This window comes from Lissotriton helveticus, chromosome 8 (assembly GCF_964261635.1).
Source record: "Lissotriton helveticus chromosome 8, aLisHel1.1, whole genome shotgun sequence".
Lineage (NCBI taxonomy): Eukaryota > Metazoa > Chordata > Amphibia > Caudata > Salamandridae > Lissotriton > Lissotriton helveticus.
The window spans coordinates 148,460,626-148,474,172 of record NC_136069.1 but is presented as its reverse complement, the minus strand read 5'-3'; positions in this window follow the sequence as shown (position 1 = coordinate 148,474,172).

Here is a 13,547-nt window from a genome sequence, read left to right as displayed (position 1 = left end):
TCATGCTTCTCCACACATTCCGCCAGTGGTCCCACATATAGGTTAAAAAGTGTGGGGCTCAGGACAGATCCCTGAGGGACTCCTTGGGGCAAGGGGTAGCTATTTGACAAGTGTGTTTTCTGGGCTACTTGGAAGCTGCGTTAGTCTAGAAATGAAGCCAGCCATTTAAGGGCTGTCTTTCTGATGCCACAGGACTTCATTCTCTGAAGCAGCATAGGATGTGAGACGGTGTCAAACGCCGCACTGAGATCCAGTAGAATCAGTGCGGCTGTTTGACCTTCGTCTACATGCTGCCTCAGAGCCTCCGTTGCCATTAGCAGTGCCGACTCAGTAGAGTGTGCCGTTCTAAATTCTGACTGCAAAGGGTGTAGTAGATCATTGGTGTCTATATGCTCCACTAATTGTTTATTGATAATTTTCTCTGCAAATTTTTGCCATCAAAGGGAGTAGTGAGATCGGGCGCAGATTGTCCATCCTAGTGTAGTCAAGGGTGGGTTTTTTCTGCAACGGCCTCACAATTGCTTGCTTCCATTTTATTGGGACCAATTTTGAAAGAGTGCGCAATGAGTTCTGTGATATAGGGTTGGATAATTTCCAGCCCTTCTACGATTTTCTCTGGTCGCGCTGGGTCTCTTGGTGAGCCTGATTTTATTCCTTTTATTATGGCTGTTAGTTCCATGCTGTCTGGTATCTTAAAGCTTTCTAGAGGGGAAATGACTAGTGCTACAGGTGTGTCATTTTGTTTGGTAGTCCCTAGTCTTGCCTCTGCTGGGAAGGTTTGGTATATTTTTGTTACTTTGTTAGAGAAAAACTCGGCTATCTCATTATAGCTTTGTTTGGTGTCTGGAACGTCCGCTGTTTTTTCTTTCTGAGTTTTGAGGGTTTTTAGGATAGAGAACAGCTCTTTGTGCGAGTTATTTGCAGTATCTATTTTGAGCGTGTAGAATTCTCGTCTAACTTTTTTTATGAGTGTGTGGTAGTTTTTAAGAGCTTTTTTGTACTCATCCTTGACTTTGTTGCAGTAATCTTTCCTCCACATTCTTTTTGCTTTTTGGATATTTTCCTAGCAATCCTTAGTTCTTCGTTGTACCAGGGTGCAGTTGTTTTAGGTCTTTTAGGGACTCTCGTGCTCCATGGTGCTACTTCGTCAAGGGCGTTTGTAATCCAGCTCTCCAGCTGGTTATTGGCTAGGTTTATATCTTGGTCTAGTATGGGCTTCTGTTTCATAAGTGTGCTTGAATAAGTGGTAGAGTGGAATTTTGCCCATTTTCTGGTAGTAATGGGTTTGGTACATTCCTGTGCCTCCTTTTTCTCGGACGGTAGGGTAAAAGGAATTAAGTAGTGGTCAGACCATGGGAGTGGGTGAGGTGTTCCCACTTCCACCTCAGGGTAGTTGGTAAACAGTGGGTCTAGGATATGACCCCCTTGGTGAGTTTGGGATTTTACCCTCTGCGTCAGTTTTAATGCGAGAAGGTCTTTGCAGATTGTATTACTGTCTTTGTCATCTACTTTGTCAAAGTGCACATTTAGGTCCCCTAGCACGAAAAATTTACTATATCTCAGTGCTGGGTGTACAACTTTATCCCCTAGACTGGTTGAGAAAGTAGTAGCTGAGCCTGGTGGGCGGTAGATGAGGAACCCTGTGATAATTGTGTCGTCAGTTATTGTTAGCGTAAAGAAGAGGGCCTCGTAATTCTCCAGGTCAGTTTGTTGAACTTCGCATTTTATGGTCTCCTTATGGATTATGGCGATTCCCCCTCCTCTCTGCTTTGCCCTGTCTTGCCTGACTATGTCATAGCCATTAGGGATGGCGTCTATCACATCGGGTGTAGAGGCGTCATCAAGCCATGTTTCAGTCAGAAACAAGGCATCTAGTTTACTCTCCTCTAGTAGGTCGTGGATTTCATACTTGTGTCTGGCCATAGATCTACAGTTTAGAAGTGCTAGCTGTATTTTGGGTTTGCCCGTGGGCTGTGCTTGGCAGTTGAAAGTGGTATAAAAATGCCTGCATGTAGTTTCCCCTAAGTCAAGTTTCAGAGTATGTCTGCATTCCATATTACTCGAATGATTCCATCTTAATAAGGCCTCTTTGGAGTATTTTACCCGTATCCGAGTTTTCGCCGGACCAGGGTGTATGGCCCCTGTCCCCGGCCAGCCGCGGATGGGCGCAGACGGGCTTGCCTTTGGCGCACCTTCGGCGCGTCATCGGCGCGTCTGCTGCGCGTTGTAAAGATCATCCGATTAAATGGGGTGTTGCCAGAGAAGGTCCGCCCCCTCCTCCCCTCTTGCCCGGAAGTGCTCCGCGCTCCGCTCCTCCCTCCAGAACAATCGGGAAACTCCCATGGTGGACCGGGGAGGCGCGGCGAGCCTGGGTGTCCAAGGGTGCAGGAGGACAATGGGTGAGTGGTAATTAAAATTGTGAAAGTGCGCCGCCGCTAATTCGGGCCAAAGCGACCAGTGCAATTTTAAAAAAGACAAATTCTGTCCTGTTGCAGGTAACAAATTTCAGGTAAACAAATTATTTTTTAAAATAAGGTGGTAAGGTACCAATTCCGTACTTGCTCTCCCTGTGCCTGCCTCCGCTAAGTGGTCGCAGAGTAGCCGGTTTTGTAGAGCGCTGCCAGAGAAGGTCCGCCCCCTCCTCCCCTCTTGCCCGGAAGTGCTCCGCGCTCCGCTCCTCCCTCCACAACAATCGGGAAACTCCCGTGGTGGACCGGGGAGGCGCGGGGAGTCCTGTTTATTATCCCCGCTCTTACAAAGATCCAAAACTAAGGTTGAACTTTCCTGGGAGATGATGAGATTATGCTGTTTGGGAAAGCAACCTCCATTTAAACAAATGACTGGTGGCCGCACTAACCCTGGGCGAAGTACTACGCTATGCTCGCGTAGTTTGCGAAGTTTGCGCTTCTTCACACTACGCGAATTGCACGTAGCACAGTGCAAACCGCGAGTGAGCAAAATTACATCCCGGCGAGACTTTTTCCTCATTCACGATCAGCAACATCAAGTTGCCGATCGCGAGTGTGGAAAATAAACCTCCCAGCGAGATTCTCAATATGGGGAGGTCAGGTTTCTCATTGCAAGTGGTCGCGTTTACTCTCGACCACTCGCGATGAGAAACTATTAGTCCGCGTTGAGAAAGCTGCAGCTCGAGTAGAAATCTACTCGAGCTGTAGAAAATGACCGCTTGCACTGTGCAAGATACGGTTTGCACTGATTGCACAGTGCGGACAAGCATCCGGCCCCATGCAATCAGTGCGAACAGCATTTTGCACAGTGGACTACGCAGTTCGCGTAGCTACGTGTAGCTTGCGTAGTGCACTTTGCGTAGCTATGTGTAGCACTACTACGCAAACTATGCCCAGGGTTAGGCAGCACCAACTGGGCACTACGCCTATGCCTAAGCAAGCCTGGGCATGAAATGTGACCAAGCTCTCACAATGAAAGAACACATTTTGACTACCTCAGGAGTATGTTATTATAACATGCACCTTCCACGCATAATATTCCCCTACCTTCCAACCTCTGCCCATAGGACTCTGGTACAAGCCTTGGTAATAAGTAGATTGGACTATGAAAACGCTCTTTTTGCAGATGTCAATGAGACCCTAGTGGTCAAACTCCAGGTAGTCCAAAATACTGCTGCCCAGCTTGTTCTTAGCCACCCATCAGGCACGCCCTCTGCACCGTTGTTGAGAGAACTGCACTCCCATGAAGAAAAGGTCTTGTTTTAAGATCTGTTCCCTTACCAATAATGCCCTAAATGGAAAAGATCCGCTATATCTGCAACAAAAAATTATTACTTACTGTCAGAATTTTCAGATACTCACCGCTACCGGTGCGCTGTGGACAGGAACTACTAAAATGGCTGACTCCCGCATTGACGCATGCGCTGGAGTCAGCCAGGAGAATAAAGACTCTTCAATCCCGGCTGCTGACGCTTCGCGTTCCGGCCGTGGGATTGAACAGCGTTGTTACGTGTTTTGTACTTGTACTTCCGGGTCACCATTGACGGCGTCTGCTTTCTTCATGGCTGCAGCGTCTTCTTCATCGTGATCTTGTTTTCGGGCTCCCTCGCTTCACTGTGTCCCGTCCTCGTCCTCCTGGTCAGCACGGTCAGTCCCCTGCAAAACAAAGAAAAAGCAAACAAAGCTACATTACCATAATATTTATAATATCACTCGTTCGCTGTGTGCTTGGACTTTATTTGTTGAATATCTCAGTATACTTATCTGATTAGGGTCCTGCGTTGAGGAGATCGGCTCTTTCTTTTTAGTTTTCCTTTTTGTCCTGAAGATAAGGAGATGCATGTTTATTTGAATACCTAATAAGACGTTTACTTAGTAGGAAGTTTACCAGAACTGTAATCACAGTGAGATTAATATACAGAGCACTGATAATGCACATTTAGGTGGGTTATTCACAGTATAATCACTTCTCCATTATACGTCCCCCAATTACGCACATTAATTACTTTATTGCTTTTATTTACAGGTGCTTTTGCCCTCCCTCTCACCCCAATGGCTATAACACATGGAAGAAGGGAATTATCCAGGTAGAATTATATGCAAGTAGAAAGAAATAGTGCATGACAGAATATATAACTACATATACTCACCTCTTCTATTATTCCTTTTTAAGAGACTTGTACACGGGATCCACCAATTCGGATTCAGACTGAGGTGCAACGCGGGACCCTCTCAATTCCTTGTTTTCTTTCCCTTCTTCCCCAAGTTGCTATTGATAGTTTGACATTGTTGGGTGAGATACGCACAGTAGTGGATCTTTCTTCATTAGGTGACGTTCCTGCAGAAATGTGAGTACAAAAAAGTTACTTGTTAATTCTGACATTTACACCCCAGGACGCTTTCTTAGATCCTGTGACAAAGCCTTACTGTGTGGGGGAAAGACTTTTTCTTATCTTGCTCCTCATTACTGGAACAAGCTGCCATTTTATGTTTGTACGTGTTTGAACTACTGCAAATTCAGGAAACTCGTCAAGTCCCACCAATTCTATCTTTATCCTCTCTGTTCTGATCACTACTTCCGCACAGCGCCGAGATTCCCCCGGGTGAGTTGAGCGATATATTAAATATTTTTAACATAACATAAATTCAGCACGTAACTATAATGGTCGTGACAGTGATGATCTGGGCTAATGATATGGCAGCTGGAGTATTTGACTTTACAATGAAATTAATGTAGGCTTCAGCCATCATGGATCGAGTACTATGACCTTGTCGAGGCACTCTGAAAGGTAGACAGCATGGTTTTGATCCTTCCTTGGATGATGCACAATGGTGTAATCATACTCTTGTAAATGTAGGCCCCACCGTTCAATGCGAAGAGGCATCTTGGCTTTTGGATTGCGAATGATAGTCAATAGAGCTTGATGATCAGTTACCAGCGTAAAAGGCTTTCTAAACAGGAAGACATGGAAATGTTCACAAGCCCACACCATAGCCAAACTTTCTTTCTCATGTTCAGTGTTAGCATGTTCTATCTGGGACAAACTTCTACTGGTATATCCCACAATATGCCTTCAATCATCGGGGGCGTCCACCATGCTGTGCCAGGATAGTGTCTAACTCAAATGGGTTAGTGTCAACAACAATCTCTGTATGAAGCTTTGGATTGAAATAGGACATTTCAGTAGCAGTTCAAAGGGCCTGTGTCATTTTCTTGAAGCTTCTCCCACATTCTGGAGTAACCTTGAATGAAAAAAAATTCTTTGTTAACTCTCGTTAGGGAGAAAGGTGTCGTATGTATCCTGAACAATAAATGACCACGCCAAGAAATTAACGTATCATGAAAACATTTTTGGGGGGATCAGCATATAACAGGGCTTGTACTTTGGCAGGATCTGATGTCATACCCACATCTGAAAAGATATCGCCAACATTTTTAACTTGGTTTTGTGAAAGTCTCACTTGTCTACATTCAAAGTCAGGCATGTATCCATCAGTATGTGACATACTTGGCTGAGAGCTTTATCATGCCCCTTCTGTGTAGCACCACAAATCAATATGTCATTGCTATAGTTAAATGCATTTTCAACCAACTGTATGACATGTGGAATGATGCCTTGGAAAAGTTATGCAGCTGATGACACACCAAAAAGGAGTCTTGTATATCAAAACAGAGTGTGGAAATGTGTACATGTGAATCACTGACAGAATATCGACTCTAAGAATATCGACCTACAGAAATATCGACGCTGGAATATCGAAGGTAAGTATATCGACATCCTATCTACAAGTAGGTAAGTACAAAAATATCGAAACTAAAATATCGATGGTAAAAATATAATAGTTAAAAATATCGTTTTTTTCAGGTAAAATAAATGTGTAACATAAAGTAAATTATACTAATAAATAAAATAAACATAGTTCAAAATATTTAATAATGTTTAAAATTAATAAATGATACATATGTAATAATAAAACATCAATTAAACATATACATAACATGTATAATATACTTACTTAATAATAACTTTTAATAATTATTTTAATTACTTATACATTATTTATAAATACTATAAATTACAAATACATCTACACACATAAAATATTAACATAAATAAAAAGTATATAATTATTTAATAAATTTAAAAAATTAAATATACCTACGAAATATTCTAAATTAATTAAATACTACATTATCTAACATATATAAAAAATATGAAATAAAAAATAAATAAAACTACTATTTAAAGTCCAAAGAAAACTACAGTAATTAAAATATTGGATAGCGTAGAAAGTAAAATTACTATTCCCACTCCAAAAAATGCAACAGTAGGGAAAGCGTTGGATAGCGGGTGGATAAAAATTACTATTCCAACTCCAGAGTGTGAAACAGTAGGGAAAGCGTTGGATAGCGTAGGGGTAAAAATTACTATTCCCATTCCTGTGAGTGCAACAGTAGGGAAAGCATTGGATAGCAGGTGGGTAAAAATTACTATTCCAACTCCAGAGTGTGAAACAGTAGGGAAAGCGTTGGATAGCGTAGCATTAAAAATTACTATTCCCACTCCAGAGAGTGCAACAGTAGGGAAAGCGTTGGATACCGGATGGGTACAAATTACTATTTCACTCCAGTGAGTGGAACAGTAGGGAAAGCGTTTGATAGCGTTGGGGTAAAAATTACTATTCCAGCTCCAGAGAGCGCAACAGTAGAGAAAGCATTGGATAGCCGGTGAGTAAAAATTATTATTCCCACTCCAGTGAGTGCAACAGTAGGGAAATGCGTTGGATAGCGTAGGGGTAAAAATTACTATTCCCACTCCAAAGAATGCAACAGTAGGGAAAGCGTTGGATAGCGGGAAGGTAAAAATTACTATTCCCACTCCAGAGAGTGCAACAGTAGGGAAAGCGTTAGATAGCGGGTGGATAAAAATTACTATTCCCACTCCAGAGAGTGCAACAGTAGGGAAAGCGTTGGATAGCGGGTGGGTAAAAATTACTATTCCCACTCCAGAGAGTGCAACAGTAGGGAAAGCTTTGGATAGCGGGTGGGTAAAAATTACTATTACAACTCCAGAGTGTGAAACAGTAGGGAAAGCGTTGAATAGCTTAGGGGTAAAAATTACTATTCCCACTCCAAAGAGTGCAACAGTAGGGAAAGCATTTGATAGCGGGTGGGTAAAAATTACTATTCCCACTCCAGTGAGTGCAACAGTAGAGAAAGCGTTGGATAGCGCAGGGGTAAACATTACTATTCCCACTCCAAAGAGTGCAACAGTAGGGAAAGCGTTGTAGAGCAGGAAGGTAAAAATTACTCCAGAGAGTGCAACAGTAGGGAAAGCGTTGGATAGCGTAGGGGTAAAAATTACTATTCCCACTCCAGTGAGTGTAACAGTAGGGAAAGCGTTGGATAGCGGGTGGGTAAAAATTACTATTCCAACTCCAGAGAGTAAAACAGTAGGGAAAACGTTGAATAGCGTAGGTGTAAAAATTACTATTCCCACTCCAGAGAGTGCAACTGTAGGGAAAGTGTTGGATAGCATAGAAATTAAATATAACATACTTATAAATAATGTATAATTTAAATTTGAAACCAACATCATTTACAGATACCCATTAATAATTATTAAAAACATAATTACAATTGAATAATTTATTAACAATCAATTAACAATAAATACCAATACATATTAATTAATCAATATTAGTTACCAAAAATTAAATATTGAACAATGAAATATTTTTCAAAACAAAACACATATTTATTATCAAAAATTGATTAGCAATTAAAAAACTTTAAACAATAAAATTATTTTTTATATTAAAAAATACTTTTTATAAATCATTAATTACCAATTATTAAAACATAGTTTCTAATTAAAATAAATTACTTACCAATTAAAAAAATTAATTACCAATTACAAACATTAATTACCAATTACAAACATTAATGACAAATTAAAAAATGAATTACCAATTACAAATATTAATTACCAATTAAAAAAAGAAATTACCAATTACAAACCTTATATAAAAATTAAAAAATTAATTACCAATTACAATCATTAATTACCAATTAAAAAAATTATTTACGAATTACATACATTAATCACCAATTAAAAAATGAATTCCCAATTACAAATATTAATTACCAATTAAAAAATAAATTATCAATTACAAAAATGAATTACCAATTACAAACATTAATGACCAATTTAAAAAATAACTTAACAATTAAAATAATCAATTTCCAATTCATAATTAATTAAAAATGAATTTATTATCAATACCAATAAATTAAAATAAATAATTATTTAATTACAATTAAAATACTTCCCACCCAATTCCCCTATAAACCCACTACCCGCTACAAAACTTAAATGCAAAAATGTATTAAAATTAATTTGTAATTCCTAAAAAATAATAATTAATTTAATATATTTAAATTACTTCCCACCCTATTGCCCTATAAACCCACAACCCGCTCCAGTACTAAAACATTAACTTAACTTTAAAGTATCATTATTGATATATAAAAATAGTACACGTAATTTAAAACAAGTAAAATACTTAACAAAAAACATATAACACATACATAATAAAATACATAATACATAATAGTAATACAAATATCGATATTAGTAACATCGAAATTAGTAACATCAATATATTTGATATCAATATTACTGACTTCGATATTACTTACATCGATATAAATAAATTCGATATTACTTACCTTAGGGTCGATATTCTGTCCAACGATATTTTTGACCTCGATATTCTTTACCTTCGATATTTCGGACTCGATATTTCGGCAGGTCGATATTACAAACTCGATATTTAGACTGTGTACCGTACATGTGTAGAAAAGGTCGTAATATACCTGCAATCTTCTTCAAGTTCCAGCTGATGATAACCTTTATTCAAATCAAGGTGAGAGAAAACCTTAGCAGAATGTCAGCAATATGTGGACCTGGATGTCATTCTCGTTCAATTGACTTGATGCATAGCAACACATATGCGTACAGCTCCTTCAGTGCCCTTTTTAGGCAATCCCACTATGGCAGAAACCCATGGTGTTGGACCACTTAAATGCTCAATAAAGTCATGCTTAAACAATGATTCAAGTTCTTTTTCAACAGCTTCTTGTAAATGAAAACCAACTCAGAGCAACAGGACAGACATCGTCATTAATGTGTAACTTAACCTTCATAGTCTTAAGCTTTCATGAAACAATGAAGGAAATTGACGTACTATTTAGCATTTATACTTTAATTCACAGAAATCAATCCAGTGTCAGCTGCGGTACTGTAACTGATTAGACAGGCAGTTGCCCATGTACCCTGAAGCACGTGGATGGGTGCTTGCACCTTCGTTTTCTTGTGTTTCAGTGTCGCTACGAATGAAGCTTGACTTTTTATGGACATTAATGTAGCTCAAGAATACACTTTGATGTTCAATGGCATAAGTCGAGCCAACGGAAATCATTCATTGTATTTCTCTTCAGGATTTATGTTTATTGATGCACCACTGTTGATGTTGAAAGGTATCAAACAATAATTTATTTTCAATGTAATTTTCGGACAATGTTTGTATGACATTGGTGCTTATGGCATGTAGACTTTTCGTTGACTGACATTTTTCCTGACATGCAGCCAGTCCGACAGTGCCATCTCTCTGAAGTAAACATCAACATTACGCAACCGTCTTCCTCACTTTTACTTGATATTTAGGCAGACTAACTGTTTGATGATGATTTAGGTGACAATCGACTTTATTCAGTCCCTAACGCCGTTTGGCCTTGTGGGGGTTCATTGAACGTTGGCTGTGGAATGTTCTGGCAGCCATTTTGTCTTCGCACCGTGATGCACTTGCTAGGGTTACAATATGGTTCTCTTTCCCACAGCCTTTACGTTTCTGTTCAATGGTTGGACATTTATCTCCATGTGGAAATGAAAATCGACATCTTAAACATAACTTCTTTTTACATGTAGACAACACTTTGTGTCCCTCAGTCTTTTGCTTTGGCTTACTTTTACCCTTATGATTGTTTCACTCTGGCACCTCCAGCCTCCATGTCAGAGGCTTGTCTTTCACCACACTCCTCAGCTTTGGCAGCCACCAACACTCGCTACACACTAGGGGCCTGATTATGACTTTGGTGGTGTGGGAGAGGGCCGCCATGCCAGTGCCTCACTCCCACATGGCCAAAGGCATCAATACGCCACCTGCCAGACTCTAAGTTTCCTCCTGGAGGTCCCATGGCGGTGCAGTTCTAAGGCTCATATATGAGCCTTAGAACTGCAGTGCCGAGGGGAGTGCCAAAGCCCGTTCCTGTATGGCATGGACTGTGCAGTCCATGCTGTACAGGAACAGGGGGCATACAGACACGGGGCACAAAATGTGCCCCCTGCATGTACCCCCATGCCCAAGGGCACCATGGGGCACTGTAGGGTGCCCTTATTTTCCGAACTGCCACGCTTTTCATGGCAGGCTCACTTCCATGAAAAGTGTGGAGGTCTGGAAAGTTGTAATATGGTTGGCCATGCCACTGCTGAGGGATCATAGATCTCCAGCAGTTACAGTGGTCCTTGTGGCAGAGGGGTCCACTGCACTTGTAATGCAGCAGTTCCCACCATGCAACCGCAAGTTTGGTGGTCCAATGCACCACAAAACTCGTAATCAACGCCTAATAGTTTCTCTTAGCATTCATCATATGAGGGAATCTGACAAGCATCCATTAATAACTCTTAAGTCGCATGGCATCCTCATCATTAAATTCACCAAACTTACAGTGTTTGATGAGTGGGTCAAGTCTCGTCACAAATTCAACAGTGGATTCACCAACTTTTTGGCGTTCTTGACTGAAAATGTTTCTTCCGTATTCAATGTTTGGTACTGGATTAAACTTGAGATTCAGTGTTTCTTTAATATGACAATATGCAATTTCTACGTCATTTTGCAGCATGTTCTTTATGGCTTCTTTCACACCATCACCAGCAAGATTTTTGGGATTCTTGATAATCTTTTTGTTATCAGTCTCTTCATGTGCATCAATAAAATCATCAACTTGGCATTTTCAATTCGTCTGTGAGACCATGCGATGTGCTGGCCCCTGACTCATCTTTAATGATAGCTAGAAACGTGACTTTCTCTGCAGCCATCTGTTTAAACAAGTTCACTATTCAAAGAGTCGTTCTTGGCTCCTTACTTTCCATCGACCTGTGAAGTTGTTCTGAGCCCCATTCGGCAACTTTGTGAATGAATCGCTTCAGATATGGATGGCTCCATAAGCACAACCCCGAACACCTTTCTTTGAGCCTAATTCACAGAGTGCTGTACTATGATGACTCTCTTTAAAGCATTCAGTAAGTCACTGATTTCTTTTTGTCTAAATGTCAATTTAAATGTTGTAATACCTGGTTGATCTCCACCTTGCAGCGCTTCTGTTTGCAGTGTTATTTTGCACTTTATGATTGTCAGCAGTTGCACTTCATAAACCAGGTTGAATCCGCTTTCAGGGTTAACACTCTGTATAATGTATCATTTTATCTTGCGTGGCAGCAAGGTACCTTTATGTATGCCTTCACCAGCAGGGCTCTACCATTAATGTTTAAACTCATTGCAACGCTTCCATTGTCTAAACCTGCTTTACAGTGGCTGGAGTTGCACATTGATTCCAAGTGCATGAAGAATCAATTCAGTTCTTCGACAGTGACACAAGTGACATGCACAAACATTTTGCTCGGACCATGGGAAACTCTCTGGGAGAGCATGGTTGTTCTTCAGGTTACTTATCACCTTTTGTAACCCCTCCCCAGCTTGGGAACCCGCCAATGACCACGCCACACTCAGAGCTTGGTATTACATATCTTTATTCTGCTGCGTATAACTGCGAACTCTACATTCTAAAACAAGCTTTCATGGCATTGCACTTTCTCCTTGTCAACCAGATATGTATGGTCAGCTAGTGATCATGGTTTAGGCAGGATCATGCAATTAACACAGCTTATTCCTCATTTACTGTCTTTTATTCACTTCTTTCCACTTTCCTGTCACAGCTAGCATTTTGAAATTGTCTAAGAGCAGCATAAAGCACTACACATTTAGCAGCCACGGCCGGTGGTAGGTGTAACTGCAGGGCGGTGACGTAGCGAGGGGGAGGGGCAGGGTGGGGGGTTGTAATGTATGGATTACGGACTTTAACAGGTAAGTAAACGTATAAATAAATAAAACGAATTTCGTTGCACGCACTGCATCGCATTTGGTGATGCAGTGCGTGCAACGAAATTAGTTTTATTAATTTATATATTTACTTACCTGTTAAAGTCCGTAATCCATACATTACAACCCCCCACCTTGCCCCTCCTCCTCCCTACGTCACCGCCCTGCAGTTACACCTACCACCGGCCGTGGCTGACATTTAGCTATCAGAGCTTAACACAAGACTCATGATCTGTTTGCATGGGTGATGGCGTAACAGATGGTTTATGCATTGAGACTGTTTGTTAGTCTATGTGTGTGTGGGTGAATGTGTGCATGCGAGCAGGTCTGTGTGTGCACAGATGTTTGCAGATATGTTGCTCACTCATCTATCACTGTGTTTGTGTTTGTGGATGTTATGTTGCTCTTCTGAGGAAGTAAACACACTCCATTTAATTCCATGGTGATTTGGCACTGTGTGCAGCAGTCTCAGCATTGTAACAATTTCAAATTTACAAATGTTGATCTACATTATTTCCAGGCCTGTGCGTTTGACCTACAACTCAGTGCTATCAGATGTGTTATTCTGATTTGTCCAACTTATCCAAAACCAAGGGTGTTATGCCAAGAATCCATAAGATTGTCCCATGAAAGCCCAGGTCAGAAAAATATGTTTGCGATAACACAAAGTGCAGTCTCTTGTTTATATGAGTGATTTGCTATTTGTTTCTGTGACAGATGCAGGAAACACAGGAATTTGCACGTACTATTAATTTCCTTTGCTCTACTCTTGATGCTCTTTGTAGTATGCTTGTAGTACACTGTTGAAAAGTAAGGGTGTATTTTTGGAAGGAGACTACTGAGCGCCTCTTCAACAGT